This window comes from Schistocerca nitens, chromosome 4 (genome assembly GCF_023898315.1).
Source record: "Schistocerca nitens isolate TAMUIC-IGC-003100 chromosome 4, iqSchNite1.1, whole genome shotgun sequence".
In the NCBI taxonomy this organism is placed as follows: domain Eukaryota; kingdom Metazoa; phylum Arthropoda; class Insecta; order Orthoptera; family Acrididae; genus Schistocerca; species Schistocerca nitens.
The window spans coordinates 311,156,793-311,177,401 of record NC_064617.1 but is presented as its reverse complement, the minus strand read 5'-3'; positions in this window follow the sequence as shown (position 1 = coordinate 311,177,401).

Genomic DNA, 20,609 nt, shown 5'->3' with positions numbered 1-20,609 from the left:
CAGGAAAACAGCTTTCTGCTACCGTTAGCGTTTTAGCTGAGTAAATAGTAGCATTCTGTTAATACACTAACACACAAACACGCACACGCACTCGCACACGCAGACACACACACACACACACACATGCACACACACACACACACACACACACACACACACATACACACACACACACACGTGTGCGCGCGCGTGAACTGCTAGATTTTGTAGTTGGTCGTCAGCAGCGCGAACGGTAGTGAACTTAATCCTGACAGATGAAGAGAGGGGTAGACTACACGTCACCAATAAAGGACTCAGCTACGTGCGATGGATTAATGGCTCGACCTTCCGCCGCTCGTCGCGTGGATCCCATCTAGTCCAGCGCAGCAGCTCCGGAACGCTTGAATTATTTGTAGTCCTTAAGAGCATTCCGTGCTTCATTTCACCGAGTGGCTCCAGGTCTGCCGCGGTTTTCCTGTAGCCTCCGTCTTCGTCTCTCCTCCAAGGGTGAAATGCCGCAGCTCTGCCCTCTCTATCACCAAGTGTGGCTGAGTGTGAAGACAAGAAGCGAGTATTTTCAGATCCACACATCGTTATCCACTATTAGTAGTACGTTACACGGTCTTCTTTGACATTTTACCCATCCTGTTTTATCGAAATAATTAGCAACTAGCTGCATAAAATATATATAATTTATTAACAGGTTTCTGCAGGAGGTTAAAACTAACCAACTATTTCTGATGAAAGGACACTAAGTGCCTGAAACCGATCAATAAATTAAAGTCAATTTATGCAAATGGTTGCTGATTATTTCGATATAGCTCTTCCTTATTTCTACACTGCTGGCCATTAAATTTGCTACACCAAGAAGAAAACCAGATGAAAAACGGGTATTAATTGGACAAATATACTAGAACTGACATGTGATTACATTTTCACGCAATTTGGGTTCATAGATCCTGAGAAATCATAAACCAGAACAACCACCTCTGGCCGTAATAACGGCCTTGATACGCCTGGGCATTGAGTCAAACAGAGCTTGGATGGTATGTACAGGTACAGCTGCCCATGCAGCTTCAACACGATACCACAGATTATCATGAGTAGTGACTGGCGTATTGTGACGAGCCAGTTGCTCGGCCACCATTGACCAGACGTTTTCAATGAGTGAGAGATCTGGAGAATGTGCTGGCCAGGGCAGCAGTCGAACATTTTCTGTATACAGAAAGGTCCGTACAGGACCTGCAACATGCGGTCGTGCATTATCCTGCTGAAATGTAAGGTTTCGCAGGGATTGAATGAAGGGTAGAGCCACGGGTCGTAACACATCTGAAATATAACGTCCACTGTTCAAAGTGCCGTCAATGCGAACAAGAGGAGACCGAGACGTGTAACCAATGGCATCTGATACCATCAAGCCGAGTGATACGCCAGTATGGCGATGACGAATACACGCTTCCAATGAGCGTTCACTGCAATGTCGCCAAACACGGATACGACCATTATGATGCTGTAAACAGAACCTGCTTTTATCCGAAAAAATGACGTTTTGTCATTCGTGCACCCAGGTTCGCCGTTGAGTACACCATCGCAGGCGCTCCTGTCTGTTACGCAGCCATGGTCTCCGTGCTGATAATCCAAGCTGCTGCAAACGTAGTCGAACTGTTCGTGCAGATGGTTGTTGTCTTGAAACGTCCCCATCTGTTGACTCAGGGATCGAGACGTGCCTGCACCAGCCGTTACAGCCATGCGGATAAGATGCCTGTCATCTCGACTGCTAGTGATACGAGGCCGTTGGGATCCAGCACGGCTTTCCGTATTACCCTCCTGAACCCACCGATTCCATATTCTGCTAATATTGGATCTCGACCACCGCGAGCAGCAATGTCGCGATACGATAAACCGCAATCGCGATAGGCTACAATCCGCCTTTATCACAGTCGAAAACGTGATGGTACGCATTTCTCCTCCTTACATGAGGCATCACAACAACGTTTCACCAGACAACACCGGCCAACTGCTGTTTGTGTATGAGAAATCGGTTGGAAACTTTCCTCATGTTAGCACGTTGTAGGTGTCGCCACTGGCGCCAACCTTGTGTGAATGCTCTGAAAAGCTAATCATTTGCCTATCGCAGCATCTTCTTCCTGTCGGTTAAATTTCACGCCTTCAGCACGTCATCTTCGTGGTGTAGTAATTTTAATGGGCAATGGTGTATAATTATTTATTTATTTACTTATTTATTTATTTATTTATTTATTTATTTTTTTTTTTTTTTTTTTGTGTACCGACCTGCAGCCCGCACAGTTTGACGCAAGTTGTACATCGCGTAAGTAAAAGAAATTCATGTAAGCAGGTCCGGCGTGCCATAAGAGCTGATCCATATCATGTTAACAGGCAACAAATACAATGATTGCTGAGAAAAAGAACTTTACAATTGCTGCAAAAAGCGAGAGTGGCTGGACATTTGAAATCAACGGTTATCTCCTCCGCTACTTTTTGAACAGAGGAATCTTTCTCTGTGTTGCGTGCGGGCTGGACACGACATAGAAGAAGACAACCGAGGACAAGGTTGAAAAAGCTGCAATGGGAGCAAGAGATTTTGGTTTGTCACTTGAAACACAACGTAACTCTCCCTCCATTATAAAGAGAAGAGGAATAGTTTCGCTGGTGGGCATGTTTTCGTATCCCTTCTGGCTGAAATGGACGTTCTTGAGAGAGCAATTCTGCCAGGTCTTGGGAGAAACGTGTTAGACTATGTTAGTTTTCTATTATTTTAGTTCGTTTGTGTCACAGAAACGTTTTATGGTTAATCCATTTTACAGCAATTCTGGATGAAATAGGAGATTCCTAGGATATTTCGTCAGCCGTCAGGCATTGTTACTTCCTTCCTCTGTCACATTGTCCTACCGTACAAAAAATAACTAATACAAGGTCTTGATTCCCATGTGTATCTGTGATGAATGCGCGAGAGTACCATTTTCTCTCTTATCACAAAACATTATTCGGCTCTTTCACATCATGTGTAATTTTGACATTTTTAACCGAATCTTAAACTACTGCATGTTAGGTGAGCCATTCATTGTTGTTCTATATGGTTTGGCTGTAATTTTAAAACGCAGGTTGAACTATTTTACTTTGTCTCAAGAAATAAAAGTCTATTATTGTAAACTATGGGAGTGTTTCACTGCTTATGTAAAAGTACACCGAACATTTCCGGGACATTACCCACACCGCAACGTGTATTATGAGAATGCGTAGGAGAGGTTACATAATACACTCTTTCAGTAATTAATCACGTCGACATCGATTCTTGTGCAATGTGTTCGAATGCTTTGTGCCCACCACCAAGTCACTTTGCAACACCTCGTCAAAAAGCAGGTTGACACAAAGTGTCTGTTTCGTGTATTAAGGTTTATATCAGATTTTCGATAACTCTTTTTTCAAAATTCCGATGGTAAAGTTCCTACATTAACCAAATAGTACATATTATCGCAGTGATATAAATAAATTCTGAAAGTAAATTTCCTACATTAAAACATTATTATTCAGATCATGCAGTTCGTTGTCATGGTTACAATGAACTAATTAGTTTCGTAAGAAATGATGATAATTAAAAGTTATTGCCCTCTCGAAATCTGGTACATCTATCCACGGGGAAAACCTGAGGAGCCATCTTTTCTCGTTTCAGGAACATGTCTACATGAGCCCAAACTTAATTATTTTAGCAGGTAAGCCAATTATAGCCAAAGTACTGCGAATTTCTGGGATATGTTTGAGATACATTTGATTGTATGGTTTTTCTTCATCTATTGACATCCACATTTGTGAGCAAGGGGCTTTGCTTCAAAATGATTAAATTTATATTTTAATAAACAAGATAAATCACATGGTCATATACCTGGATTCCCAATGCGGAGGCACAAATTACTGCTGAATACTTCAGTAGCTGCTGCTCATACCAAATAATATAAATACAAAACATAATAATAATAATCCACTCAGCCATTTAAAGGCAAACATAGTTCGCTATAGAACTTGTAAAATATTAAAAGTTAATGAAGTTTACAGTGATATCCTGGAGCGATCCTTTGTTAAGGCCAAAATACGCGCCATTTTCAGTCGGTCTCCGCTTTCCGTCATTCTGTTTAGTGTCATTTTGTTCCTAGTCTCCATGTGGTAAAGCTTCAGATTAGCCAGTCTGTATTTTAAACCACCCTTTCGATTAATTCAAGCTGAAAAAAAAAAACATTTTTATAATTACGAATTATATACATCATAATGTGTGTTTTGGGCTTTTTGATCGATATTTATGACTCTTTCTTCTTCATGGTGTGCGAAGCAGCTTCTGATCACTTCATTTGTATTGTGTGCTCCTTTAATTTCTCCCGAGACAAGTCCGTATTAACTAAGTGATTATAAATGTTAAAGACTGTAAGAAACCTAGCCATCACCTACAGGATCTTAAAGACATGATCAAAAGGAGAGCTTCTGTAAAGTTTGGAAGGTAGGAGACGAGGTACTGGTAGCAGTAAAGCTGAGAGGAAGGAGCTTGGGTAGCTCATATGATAGAGCACTTACCGCGAAAGGCAAAAGGCACCGAGTTCGAGTCTCAGTCCAGCACACAGTTTTAATCTGCCAGGAAGTTTCTCAGATGATCAAAAATTGGTAAATTTCCGATTCTGGACTTATGAAAAAAAACTTCTGGCTAAATCCTAAAATAGCACTTCCAGGTGGTGATGCAGCTACCAAGGCTTATTTTTTAACAGGTAGGACTAGTTTATGTGACAACCTGCCTCTCGTAAGTCGTTATCGTGTCTACCGTTTCATAGGGCCGTGACTTAGCTGTTCGATTCTAATCACTAAGCGAACAGCAAAGGAAGCTGACGTGACGGAGTAATGCGAAAAGTGTTAAATTTAGTGACTTCTTTCAGTGACAACGACTCAAACAGTTAACTTTCAACTGTAAAAATGTGATTGCTTTTAGCCAGGTTCGTAAGTCGTTTATGTGCAGCACAGTCGCGCAAGCATTTCACTAGCAGCTGCTCGGCCGAAGTTGTTCTCGCCCGACGTTCCAAATAACCAGTTGTTATGACCAACAGCATCGCTGCCTCTGTATGTGATGTAATGTATTCAGATTTAGGGCCAGTTTCCTCAGATAATCTATCATCACAATCGACACTGTGCAACGAAGAAACGGCGATAATGTCGTCAAAAATTGTATCGCATCCAGTGTCATACTCATGTCGCAGCCAGTCAGTTCATGTCTGTAAATCTACAGGATGTGTCGAGCACACACTTTATTCAATACGTAAGCGTCGCTACAGATATTTGGAATTACGTCATGACATGTTAAATGTGCCTGCCATCATTGGCTATGATGTGGCGCAGACGAATAGAGAAATTCTGCATGATACGCTGAAGTTTCGGAATATCGATGCTGTCGAAGACCTCTTGAATGGGTGTTTTCAGCTCAGAAATGGTTTTGGGGTTATTGCTGTACACGTTGTCTTTAATATAACTCCACGGAAAGGAGTCGCATGTTCACATTAACCTCTCACTTATTTCTTTTCAAATGTCTTTCGTTGTTTACTACCAGTTCTATGACCTAAATAATACACATGTTACATTTGATGTTTGTTAATATGTTGGAGACTACTGGAGTTTCGCCTTTGAGGTTATCAAGTATTCCAGTAATTGTAACGTTAAAAACTGTAATGTCTGTTTTTAGTATTTTGTTCCGTTCGGTAGACACACGGGAACACAGTAGTCTAATCATGGACTGTGTGTAGCCTATCTCGAAACTCGGCCACGTATACGTTGTACTAATATTGAATGCAGAATCGGGAAGGAATGACGGAGTTAAAAGTAATACTCACGAAATTTTGTTGCACAAACGTTAATTTCTGAACAAATTATGACCTGTAAATAACGTTACAAGTGAATCATGAGTATACAATTCGTTTTTCGTCATTGGTGCTCCCTGATGCACAGGCGTCATTTGTGTTCCTGGAGCTATTATTACAGCTGGCGGTTTGAACTTCTTCCTGTGAAGTCAATGAAAGTGGAATCATACATTTATAGAGTTTGAGGAATGTTTCCTTCCTTGTGATTACGTGGTATGTTGTGAATACTTACGTAATTGTGATGGATCAATAAGAGACCATCCACCTTGTCTGATTCTAGGCACGATCTTTTGCTGGACAGCAGGTGACCGGCCTGGCAAAAATTTCTCTCGCTTGCAGCACTAGTGGCAGGAATACAGAGAACTCTTTTGGCTACTACCGACAGCCTTGGAAATAAACCCGGTTGCGTTTTCGACCACTGCAAAATTTGTCCTTCGGCACAGCTACAGTCGGATTTGGAGAGCGAAAGGTACCTATCGAGTTCATTGGTAGTAACTGTGTGTCCATCTTCGTCGTCCTCATCCGTACTCCAGTCCATCCTGGACTTTTCATGGGAAGAACTTGGTCACTGTTAGCTTGATGGACTCTAAACATGAATGAAAACATCCGTAAGATATTCCTGACACCTTCAAATATGTATACACCGTAATTAGAATTACTGGTTACTAAACGACTATATTTACGGTGACATTTTGTATATATCGCACAAATTACATCAAAACGCATTGTGGAATGTTTAAGCTGCGAAACCTTTCCCAAATATCACATTGTAGACGTAATAAATGTTGATATAATGAAAGATGACAGATTAGACAAACAAACATTCGTTTACTAACTGGTTTCAGTGAATGAACCTTACCATTTACGGGCAGTTCCGAGTACAATCGTCGAACTTCAGCATACGCGGCTTGCTTTTCGTCTGCTGTGAGTTTCTTCAAATGACGCCGTGATGGCCATAGAACCGTGGCAACGTAATGGATAGCCTCAATTTTGCACTTCTCTGTGATGAAGTATGCTGCTCTCCTTTTTATTTTCGCCATTAGCGGAAAAGGAAACCCAATATACATAACTGCACTCAGATAATTCAACAGTTGTATAAAGGATCGTAACCTGTAGAAAGTGTTCTTACCTCGTTGTCACTGTCTATTGGTTCACAATGATGTAACAGACTCTTGTACCACGGCAGCACACGTTCCAGCGTTGTTATCTTTGCAGTTTCCAAATCCAAACTCGCTTCTTTAAAGGGGGTTAGAAAAGCGACAACGTCTCGTACGAACCCTTCTTGGAAGGTTTCTAAGAGTGTCGATTGCCCTCGGGATTCTAGTAGATCTCGAATATCGTCGATTTGACTTATGATGGAATTGAGCATTAACAGTATACTGTTCCACCGAGTTACAGCTTCTTGCTTCACAGAGTGCCGCAGACGCCCCGAGTGACCCGATCTCTTCAAATAGCCTACTATAGCTCTTGCTGATTGTAGACACGAAGGATTTCAGGGGATTCGTCTTCTAAAACGTCTCTTGAAATGTGTGACGAAGCGCAGTCAGTAAGCAGTGATCAGATTCAAGTGCCTTCTTCATATTAGCTCCTTGGTCGGTGACAAAGTAACATTTCGTAAGATCATTCTTGTTAATTCCTAACGCAAGCATCCGCTCGTCGATTTCGTGTCGTATGTTCTCTCCTGTCTTAGGGACGTCCGCATACTCGGTTGTTATGAAAACATACGTTTTTAGCTGCCACTCATCATTCACGTAATGCTACGTCACAGTCAAAAAATTTCTCTTAATGTAGTTATCAGACCACAGAGGAGCGTCTAAGGCGCACTTTTTGTTCTTTAAGGCACATATTAGCTTGGGCACCATTGTCACCCGTATTTTGTCTGCCTTTTCTTTAATATGCCACGATACAGTGGTAGGGTGCGGAAGAACATCTTATATACTGACTTTGCCGTAAGTGGCGCCAACATTGATGAGCTCCTGCGAATAAATCTTGAAGCCAATCTTACTACAAGTATTTAACGGTAGCAAATCTATTCCACTCATATCGACCAACTTTAATGATATGCCTCTTACAATTGAATCGAGCCCCACGCTGGGTGCCATTTTAACGAAATGCCTGGAATGAATGATTTGAAATTTCGTAGAAAAAAAAAGGAAATAATAATTGTATTTCTTGCTTAAAAGTTAATTTGCCTTAGTGCGAACTTTGTTGTAGAACCACTCTCTTCATTACGTGTGGTAATAAAAAAACAAATTTTACTTTCTTAAGGATTACGTACATTTAAAGGAAATTATTACGTGCACTCATATTAATTGGATAGTACTATCTGGATAAGAACTGAGTCTCTTAAATCATTCGGCCTTGGCATACACTTTCCAGAATGCAGTGGGTTTTTCTTTTTTGTGAAATATTTTTACTGACTTTTATCCCGGCACTAGCCATAGAACACAAGAATATTTTAATTATCAGAAAATGTCTTAATTATTGCCAAGCCGACATTTATCACTGATCAAACCTACTACATTACGCATGTGATTTATAGATGACGTAGGCATGCTCATTTACATAAATAATTCACACTTTTAATGAATACTAATATATTTAGCCCAAACAACAAGTCAACTCACATTAATTCGTACGCTTTGATTAAAGGCGGCAAAGTCCCGACAGATACAAAAGAAGTACATCTTAACTCTGCTGGATAACCACGATGCATACACAACCTTTAGTGCCCACAATGCGGGTTAATGAATCAAGCGCGTCTAATGGGCGCGAGCGTAGCTGCACATCGCGTCTGCTAGAGCGATCAAGGATTAACACTTCCTCACTTCTTCCTCACTTCAGCTGCTCTGTCCACAACTGACCCTTCCTCACTCTAGCGGCTCTGTCCACACAACTAGCTGCTCTGTCCATACAACGACAGAGAGTCTCCACATGCCAAAGATAAACAACGGCACGACTATTACGATTATTAACATTTCTTTGTAAATCGATTTCTAGCAAATATCGCTGATACCGCAAATACTGACACTTTTACATTCACATAATAAATATAGAAATTTCCTATCCTAAATACAGAGAAATGTTACAAAAAAATATAATAAAAATAACAAACATATTTCATACCACATTCAGTAATATTAAGATATATATATATATATATAACTTGCCCAGATCGGCGTATATGTTACAAATAAATTGTGAAAATGCCAGGGAACGTTACATTGCCCCCTGGCAGCATTTGGCAAAGAGGTTTTACACTTTGACACAATGGTGCCAGTAACGTTCTTTACACCTCTGTATGTTTTATGGAATGGCTCTTGTAATTAGCCCCAGGATTATATAAGTACATGGCTCCCCCATTTGGGCGTAGGCAATCAGGAAACCTGGGCAAAACTGTGCCGGAGCCCAGCCATCCCAGTTGGTTTATAGTCCATATTAACAGTTTTTCATTTGAAGTATTTTTGCAGTTTGTCACAAACGGGTTTACACAATTACACAATATCACTATTTTTCTTGTGATACACTACAAGGTCACTTGTCCTAGGATATATCAATTACGGACGTACATAGTACATGTTCAATGTTTATCAAAATGAAGTCATTAATATGTTATTCAGTTTATGTAAACATTTCAAAAGCCAATAATGTATTTGATGAGCGGTGGGGTGCGGCGCTCGGCGCGGCGCGCTGACTTCGTGTAGGTCACCGCCCCATCGTTGACAGCTACGGCGCGTACGGGCGTGGCTGTCTGGTCTGCTACGGGCTGCTGTGGCCGCTGCATAGCTGCTATAGCCGAACGCGTTGGATACCAGCTCGCCCGTGCGACGTCTTCTTGCGGTGCTCCAGGAAACATGCAACAAGTTCACAAACAGTATACTATCCGTATTTCCTGCTGTGGGAAAGAACGCACACAATTAGTGGTAGTTATTACTCAGTAGGCCTTCACTAGTCTGGTTCGCACAAGGTTTCATTGTCACAGTACACTTTTATGGGCACACAATATTTTCCACCGTCATGACTTGTCATTAGTCACACGCTCTTTCCTAGCGTCCCTTTACATACAAAAAGTTAAAATTTGACACTAGGTTTATCCACCGTCCGTTATCGGTTCACTGTTCGTGTTGTGCTAGTTCTTTATCAGTGACTGTCACTGTCTGTTTCTGCCGCACAATATTACACTTTTGTTAAAGTTTATTTATTTCTATTTACAATGTCCGCTGCTGAATTTGTTTGCAACAGCACATTCGTAACCTTTTACCAGAGTGTAAGATTTACGTACATACAATCAACGTCCTACGTAACCACAGTGAAGTCTCTGTAGGCGAAAATTTACTTGGACCGTATCTGGCTAGCTCTTTCTTATTGATTGAATCTGCACATGCTTCAATTGAAGCTTCTTTGTGAGTTTCTTTACGCTACATAAATTTACAACAAGGTTGCCTCCCGTGGTGCTCTCGGGTCACTACTGGGTGCATTATTTTGTGATAACACTAGTGAGATAATAAAGTTCTCAGGGCCTTATATTACTAATATTGTTCCGGGTTCAGATCTGTCAATCTGACAGCTACACATAGATACACATAATATAAAGGATTGTGCCAAGAAATATCTCAAATTAAACACAAATTAAAAGAGTACATAACACAAATATCCACACACATGAAAAAAGTCAATCATATTCTTATAACTATACACTCCTACACTAGTACACCTTATTAATGTTCATTGTTTACAAAGGAACGGTGTCCGCATAGGACTATTAGTCTTTTACTGTAGGAATGCTTTTACATCCTTACGCGGATACAGTCCCCGTACTCTCCCTGAGTGGGGATCTGCTAAGAGATAGCTACACTCATGTGGCACACTTACTACTCTAAAAGGTCCATTATACACCAATTGCCACTTGCTATTCTGTTTCAAAGATGCCGAGGACTTAGGATGATTGCGTAAGAGCACCAAGTCCCCAACATTAAATGTTTGGTTATTCGTTACATGTCGATTATATTTTTCCGTCCTTTTCTGGGCGCACCTGGTAAGGTTGCATCCCGCTTTTCTTATCTTCTCTTCCTTAGGCTCAGGAATGACTGGGACCTTAGGCAAGGGTGCCAGCCACTCGTTCAGAGCTCGATTATTATTCATTAATATCTCATTTGGTGGATACCCCGTAGAAGCATGCGGGGTTGCGTTGTGAATTTCGACAAACTTATGTATCATATCTGGCCACCTTGTGTGCTTATATGCAATGTATAACCTGCAAAATTTATTTAACTCTCCAAATACTCTCTCTACTAAACTTGCTTGTGGGTGAAAGCGGGAAATTAGTATACGCTTTATATCTTGTTCATATAAATAGTTTTTCCAGGTATGGCCTGTAAAATATGAAGCATTATCCGATATTATCGCTTCAGGCTTACCTACTTGTATAAAATATTCTTTGCCTAACCATTTCACTATTCCACGAGCAGTGGCTGATTTAAGGCAGTATATTTTTAAATATTTTGAAAAGAGGTCATACACCGCTAAAATGTACTTCAATCCACCCCTGGCTCGTGGGTAGGGTCCTGCTATGTCTATAGATACTAATTGAAGTGGTCGATGAGGCACAATAGGATGCAGTTCAAACCTTGTGGACTTATTTTGAAACTTAGCCTTTTGGCACAGAGGACAAGTCCTGATAATGGTGCGAGTCTGCTGGCTTATCCCTTTAAAATAACAGAATTTGGATAAAATCCTTATTGTTTTGCCTATCCCAGCGTGACCCCATGCTAAATGCGTGTGCCACACTACAGCTGGGATAGCCTGTTGTGGTATACACACGACTCCGTGGTCATTTGACACACTTGTTTTATAATACAGAATATTATCTACTATTTTGAAATTCTGAACACTTTTAAGATTGGTTCCTTCTTTAATTTTGCTAATTATATCTTCCCAGATCGGATCAGTTTCCTGCAATATAGACATATTCTTACACATGTGTAAAAAGTCCCTCCTATGTACTTTATCTTGTACCAAGAGTATTCGATATTCCTCCGATTGTTCTAAAATATTTGACATTGAGGATTGCCCTAGTGGAAGCCTCGACAAAGCGTCTGCCACAACATTATCTTGTCCCTTTAGGTACATGATTTTAATTTTATATTCCTGTAATGCTAACCTCCATCTTAGCAAGCGGGTATGGTATAATTTGCAAGTCATTAAATAGCTCAGAGCCTGGTGGTCACTGAATACTTTGACTTCCTTACCATAGATATAGTAGTTAAATTTCTTTACCGCCCAGACCACTGCAAGAGCCTCTAATTCGGTAGCAGAATATGCTCTCTCGCAGCTGCTTAGTGTGCGGCTGGCAAACTCGATTATTTTTACTGTTGTGGGGTCGTTGCTCCTTTCCCACTGAAATAAACAAGCACCCAGACCGTATGAACACGAATCTGTCGCTATACAAAAATCTTTTGTCATGTCTGGGTGTCGCAATATGTTTGCATTCACCAAGGCGTTTTTGATAGCGTCAAATGCGCGTTGACATTCGTCTGTCCACACCCAGTGCGCATTTTTACGCAACAGGCTCAATAACGACTCGTTATTCATTAATTGGTTCGGGACAAATCGTCTAAAAAAGGATGCTAGACCTATAAATGCCTTGAGCTGTTTCTTAGTTCTAGGACTAAGAAACCCACGAATTGCATCAAGTTTTTTGTTGTCAGGTTTGATGCCTTGTGGTGTTATTATGTGACCTAGGAATTGAATCTGATTACGTCCAAACTTGGATTTATCAAGATTCGCTGTTACCCCTGCTTGCTTAAACCTTTCTAAGACTTTACTCAGTAGTTCTACGTGCTCCTCCCAGGTGGCAGTGGCAATCACTAGATCGTCTACATATACTGTCACCCTTTGCAGCAACTCCGGACCCAAAACCGCGTCAAGGGCTGTTATGAAAACTCCTGCACTTACATTTAGGCCGAAAGGTAGTACCCTAAATTGGTAGCTTCTTCCCCCAAATATAAATGCAGTATATTGTCTCGACTCGGGTGTAAGTAGAATTTGCCAGAAAGAACTTCTCATATCAATAGATGTCAAATATTGCACTCCATGGAATTTTCGAAGTTGCTCATCAAGGTTTTCCGGATGAGTCCTGACAGGTACAATGATTTCATTTATGTCTCTTGCATCCAGTACTAACCGTACCTGTCCGTCAGCTTTTGCTACCGCCACCAATGGACTACTATAAGGGGACAAAGACGGTTCTATTATTCCCCACTCGATCAGTTTTCTTATTTCCTTAGCTACTATTTCCTTCTTGGACCAAGGAATGGAGTATGAGGCTCGACAGTAAGTTTTGTGAGGCTTTACCTCGATCTTGTATTGATATCCCTTAACAACTCCTGGTCGTTCAGAAAATACATCTGCATAATTAGATAATAACTGTACTATTTCCTTCTGTTGAATTGAATTTAAATTTTCGGACTGTGATACTTTGTTCACTAATATATCCATATTCGCCTTTGATTGATCACCTTGTACGTCAGGATAATAGAGATTCTGCCCTGGACAATAATTGTCTAATTGTAGTATCGATTGATTCCTACATTTTATATTTATGGCGTTACAATTAGGTACAGGTACCTCTTCAGATCTAAGCATGGAAAATTCTATTCTCCTACCAGCATTCATCAAACTTAATTTTCCCCGAGAAAGGTCTATTATTGCGTCCCTCTCTCTCAAAAAATCTACCCCCAAAATGCAGGCTACCTTTAAACCCTTTACTACCAGGAATGAGCTCGTTATGGCTTCTTCCCCTATATACATCTCTACCCGCACTTGGAGCTTAATTATTTGTCGCTGTGCACTTATGGCTCCAGTGACTCTACAATTATTCACGGGAAAAGTCAGCATACGCCTTTCCTTCCCCAGTACCTTGAATAAGTCCATACTCATAACACTAACAGTAGCACCTGTATCTATGACCACTTGCACATCAATATTGTTAATTTTAACTTCTATTATCACTTGTACATTGTCCTTGTGTTCCTTTATGCACGTGGATGGTTCGGTTATTAATTCATCTCCCATCTGTACCCCGTCATTATACCTAAGGATACAGATTGTTTTCGGTGTTTTGTTTTGTGTCGGGCTGCTCTCACTCCAAACCGTAGCCGACGATGGAGAGCGTATCTCGGCCGCATCTAGTTTGTTGAATTATTGCTAGTGGATGGGCGTGGCTGCTCTGTGTCATTGACCTCCACTATGTGCACGTTGTGTTGCGTCGGCCGCCACGGCTGCGCAATTGGCGCATTTTGTGGTGGCGGTCGGTTATTGTCATATCTATCACTGTTTTGCCGGTCCGGACTGGGCCTCTGGTTCTGTGGCCAAGTTCGGTTTGCATCATTATAAGTATTAGTGTTGTACGGCCCCCTGGCATTTTTCCATCTATGACTGCTTGGTGGGCCTGTTTCATACCGGTCATCGAACCTCCTTTTCCTATCATTATTCCCCGGTGGTCTACTTCCGTTCCGGTCTCTATCTCTATTTCCGTTTTGTGTATACCCTTGTCTCCTATTATTACCTCCGCCGTTTCTATTACTGGTTAGAGGCGTGTTATTTCTACCATTTCTATAACTATTTCCGTTACTTCTAATCTGTTCAGAGGCCGCCTTAATGTCCTCCTGAATCAGGTCAATTGCGTCCAGAATAGACAAGAAATGTTCCATATCATTTTCGGGCACGTGTATAAGCTTTTCCTTTACATCTATCGGCAAGTGTGATTTCAAAAGTCTGATCAAATCCCGAGATGAAATCTGTTCGTCCCAGTAACGGGTCTTATTAATGTACTTCTCAAAATATTTTCGCAAATTGCCTAATCGTGGAGAATACGGCTCTGGATTATATACTTCCTTCCGTAATCTCTCCTGAATACATGTTGACCAATATTTGGCCAAGAATGCCTTTTCGAATTGCTCATATGTATCGCAACTGTCAGCTGCTTCGGTTGCCCATAACGCAGCATCTCCCTGTATGTAAGACATAACAAACTGTATTTTCTGGGTATGACTCCAAACGCTAGGCAAAATGTTTCTAAATCCCTTGATAAACACTACAGGGTGAACAGATTTCTTCTCCGTTGTAAAGATCTGAAACTGTCGGTTCCTAATCAGACTTTCTTCAATCACTACTTTGGAATGACATTTATTTGTTCCGCTTACATCGGTTGCCTGTCCTGTCTTGCAGTCACAATTGTGTACTGCTGTATTTATATGCCTATCATTGTTGGACTTGGCTGGCGTGACATACGCCAGCGCATCGTCTTGCCGCAAACTTAGCTCCATTTCGGCAAGACGGCGGTCCACACTCCGCTGCCACAGGGGAATGTCCTTTTGCACTATCTTTTTAAGATCTTGCACATCCGCAGTAGAATCCATCTCTCTGGCCTCAATTGCGGCGTGCACTTTCTCATCTAATTCCTTTATGAAGTTACGTTCTACTTTGTGCACATGTTCGATCACTTTGTTCTCAATTACGTGGGTTGTGTTAAGTTCTAGTTGTTCGACCCTATTAGTCAGGACACTGACTTCCTCTACGATATTGGCATTAGCCATTTGAATACTATTTAGTCCTTCGCTTAATGCTTGCACCGTTTTGGGCATGGTTTCATATTTTTGTTTCAAGTTAACAATGTCACTTTGCATAACTTCTAAAGCTTGCATCAACTGCAAGTCCCTCTCATGCATGCGTCGGTCACGCTCTGCTTGTTTGGCATCACGTTCTTTATCACGCTCTGCTTGTTTACATGCAAATTCAGCTACCAATCTCTGGTCACGCTTTGCTTGTTCGGCATCACGTTCTTTATCACGCTCTGCTTGCATTTGTACAAATTCAGCTTGGAAAGTGATCATGCGCTCAAACATATCTTTTAATGATTGCACTTCTGACATCACACCACTCTCTGGTCCGTGCCCAGTGCTTGCGGATGGCTCACTATTTACGCTATCAACTGAATCACTGGGTGGTAGTGGCAACATTTCTTGCCCTTCTGCCCCCAGATTCTCACATTGTACTTCCTGAGCTACGTCACTAACATTACTTTGTGTCCCATTTTCTAACTCGGTATCACTATTAACTAACTGTTGCTCATTATCCATGTTGATATCTTTCTGACTACGCAATCTAACCATAGTAAACAAAAGAAATAAAATCTGAACTAAGTATCCTAACACTTCAGGTTTCACTCACATAAGCACACAAGAAATGGACATTACCCAATACATACGTACTATATACTACAATGACTAACTACTTAAATGTCCTGTTATTTTAAAACAAAGTACTAACAACAAGCACACCACTAATGATCCGAGGACACTGCACGGAGGCTACTTTACTACCTACAGGACAACTACACTGTAGCTTTACCTTTTGGTGATCTATCTTGGGTGCTGCTGCCCCCTGATATTGTGAAAGGTTATTAATTTTTCAAAATAATGAGCTCTCTGCTTCAGCTCCGGATACATAGTGTTCTCATGCAAAAAATCATACACAGGTATTACCACACAATATTGGTTAAGCAATACATACAGTACATGACAAAATTATTAAATGTCCTGCAACAAAGTTCGACTATATTAATTCCCTAGGTATCTCAAGGGTATTTCGTGGCCACTGCATATTCGAGCCCCACGCTGGACGCCATTTTAATGATATTCTCTTAAAATTGAATCGAGCTTCACGCTGGGTGCCATTTTAACGAAATTCCTGGAATGAATGATTTGAAATTTCGTAAAAATAAAAAAGGATATAATAATTTTATTTCTTGCTTAAAAGTTAATTTGCCTTAGTGCGAACTTTGTTGTAGAACCACTCTCTTCATTACGTGTGGTAATAAAAAAACAAATTTTACTTTCTTAAGGATTACGTACATTTAAAGGAAATTATTACGTGCACTCATATTAATTGGATAGTACTATCTGGATAAGAACTGAGTCTCTTAAATCATTCGGCCTTGGCATACACTTTCCAGAATGCAGTGGGTTTTTCTTTTTGTGAAATATTTTTACTGACTTTTATCCCGGCACTAGCCATAGAACACAAGAATATTTTAATTAACAGAAAATGTCTTAATTATTGCCAAGCCGACATTTATCACTGATCAAACCTACTACATTACGCATGTGATTTATAGATGACGTGGGCATGCTCATTTACATAAATAATTCACACTTTTAATGAATACTAATATATTTAGCCCAAACAACAAGTCAACTCACATTAATTCGTACGCTTTGATTAAAGGCGGCAAAGTCCCGACAGATACAAAAGAAGTACATCTTAACTCTGCTGGATAACCACGATGCATACACAACCTTTAGTGCCCACAATGCGGGTTAATGAATCAGGCGCGTCTAATGGGCGCGAGCGTAGCTGCACATCGCGTCTGCTAGAGCGATCAAGGATTAACACTTCCTCACTTCTTCCTCACTTCAGCTGCTCTGTCCACAACTGACCCTTCCTCACTCTAGCGGCTCTGTCCACACACTGGCTCTTCCACACACTGGCGGCTCTGTCCACACAACTGACCCTTCCTCACTCTAGCGGCTCTGTCCACACAACTAGCTGCTCTGTCCATACAACTGACCCTTCCTCACTCTAGCGGCTCTGTCCACACAACTAGCTGCTCTGTCCATACAACTGACCCTTCCTCACTCTAGCGGCTCTGTCCACACAACTAGCTGCTCTGTCCATACAACTAGCTCTTCCACACACTAGCTGCTCTGTCCACAACTGACCCTTCCTCACTCTAGCGGCTCTGTCCACACAACTAGCTGCTCTGTCCATACAACTGACCCTTCCTCACTCTAGCGGCTCTGTCCACACAACTAGCTGCTCTGTCCATACAACTAGCTCTTCCACACACTAGCTGCTCTGTCCACAACTGGCTCTTCCACACACTAGCTGCTCTGTCCATACAACGACAGAGAGTCTCCACATGCCAAAGATAAACAACGGCACGACTATTACGATTATTAACATTTCTTTGTAAATCGATTTCTAGCAAATATCGCTGATACCGCAAATACTGACACTTTTACATTCACATAATAAATATAGAAATTTCCTATCCTAATACAGAGAAATGTTACAAAAAAATATAATAAAAATAACAAACATATTTCATACCACATTCAGTAATATTAAGATATATATATATATATATAACTTGCCCAGATCGGCGTATATGTTACAAATAAATTGTGCAAATACCAGGGAACGTTACATTGCCCCCTGGCAGCATTTGGCAAAGAGGTTTTACACTTTGACACAATGGTGCCAGTAACGTTCTTTACACCTCTGTATGTTTTATGGAATGGCTCTTGTAATTAGCCCCAGGATTATATAAGTACATGGCTCCCCCATTTGGGCGTAGGCAATCAGGAAACCTGGGCAAAACTGTGCCGGAGCCCAGCCATCCCAGTTGGTTTATAGTCCATATTAACAGTTTTTCATTTGAAGTATTTTTGCAGTTTGTCACAAACGGGTTTACACAATTACACAATATCACTATTTTTCTTGTGATACACTACAAGGTCACTTGTCCTAGGATATATCAATTACGGACGTACATAGTACATGTTCAATGTTTATCAAAATGAAGTCATTAATATGTTATTCAGTTTATGTAAACATTTCAAAAGCCAATAATGTATTTGATGAGCGGTGGGGTGCGGCGCTCGGCGCGGCGCGCTGACTTCGTGTAGGTCACCGCCCCATCGTTGACAGCTACGGCGCGTACGGGCGTGGCTGTCTGGTCTGCTACGGGCTGCTGTGGCCGCTGCATAGCTGCTATAGCCGAACGCGTTGGATACCAGCTCGCCCGTGCGACGTCTTCTTGCGGTGCTCCAGGAAACATGCAACAAGTTCACAAACAGTATACTATCCGTATTTCCTGCTGTGGGAAAGAACGCACACAATATTTTCCACCGTCATGACTTGTCATTAGTCACACGCTCTTTCCTAGCGTCCCTTTACATACAAAAAGTTAAAATTTGACACTAGGTTTATCCACCGTCCGTTATCGGTTCACTGTTCGTGTTGTGCTAGTTCTTTATCAGTGACTGTCACTGTCTGTTTCTGCCGCACAATACTACACTTTTGTTAAAGTTTATTTATTTCTATTTACAATGTCCGCTGCTGAATTTGTTTGCAACAGCACATTCGTAACCTTTTACCAGAGTGTAAGATTTACGTACATACAATCAACGTCCTACGTAACCACAGTGAAGTCTCTGTAGGCGAAAATTTACTTGGACCGTATCTGGCTAGCTCTTTCTTATTGATTGAATCTGCACATGCTTCAATTGAAGCTTCTTTGTGAGTTTCTTTACGCTACATAAATTTACAACAAGGTTGCCTCCCGTGGTGCTCTCGGGTCACTACTGGGTGCATTATTTTGTGATAACACTAGTGAGATAATAAAGTTCTCAGGGCCTTATATTACTAATATTGTTCCGGGTTCAGATCTGTCAATCTGACAGCTACACATAGATACACATAATATAAAGGATTGTGCCAAGAAATATCTCAAATTAAACACAAATTAAAAGAGTACATAACACAAATATCCACACACATGAAAAAAGTCAATCATATTCTTATAACTATACACTCCTACACTAGTACACCTTATTAATGTTCATTGTTTACAAAGGAACGGTGTCCGCATAGGACTATTAGTCTTTTACTGTAGGAATGCTTTTACATCCTTACGCGGATACAGTCCCCGTACTCTCCCTGAGTGGGGATCTGCTAAGAGATAGCTACACTCATGTGGCACACTTACTACTCTAAAAGGTCCATTATACACCAATTGCCACTTGCTATTCTGTTTCAAAGATGCCGAGGACTTAGGATGATTGCGTAAGAGCACCAAGTCCCCAACATTAAATGTTTGGTTATTCGTTACATGTCGATTATATTTTTCCGTCCTTTTCTGGGCGCACCTGGTAAGGTTGCATCCCGCTTTTCTTATCTTCTCTTCCTTAGGCTCAGGAATGACTGGGACCTTAGGCAAGGGTGCCAGCCACTCGTTCAGAGCTCGATTATTATTCATTAATATCTCATTTGGTGGATACCCCGTAGAAGCATGCGGGGTTGCGTTGTGAATTTCGACAAACTTATGTATCATATCTGGCCACCTTGTGTGCTTATATGCAATGTATAACCTGCAAAATTTATTTAACTCTCCAAATACTCTCTCTACTTTAACTACTATTTCCTTCTTGGACCAAGGAATGGAGTATGAGGCTCGACAGTAAGTTTTCTGAGGCTTTACCTCGATCTTGTATTGATATCCCTTAACAACTCCTGGTCGTTCAGAAAATACATCTGCATAATTAGATAATAACTGTACTATTTCCTTCTGTTGAATTGAATTTAAATTTTCGGACTGTGATACTTTGTTCACTAATATATCCATATTCGCCTTTGATTGATCACCTTGTACGTCAGGATAATAGAGATTCTGCCCTGGACAATAATTGTCTAATTGTAGTATCGATTGATTCCTACATTTTATATTTATGGCGTTACAATTAGGTACAGGTACCTCTTCAGATCTAAGCATGGAAAATTCTATTCTCCTACCAGCATTCATCAAACTTAATTTTCCCCGAGAAAGGTCTATTATTGCGTCCCTCTCTCTCAAAAAATCTACCCCCAAAATGCAGGCTACCT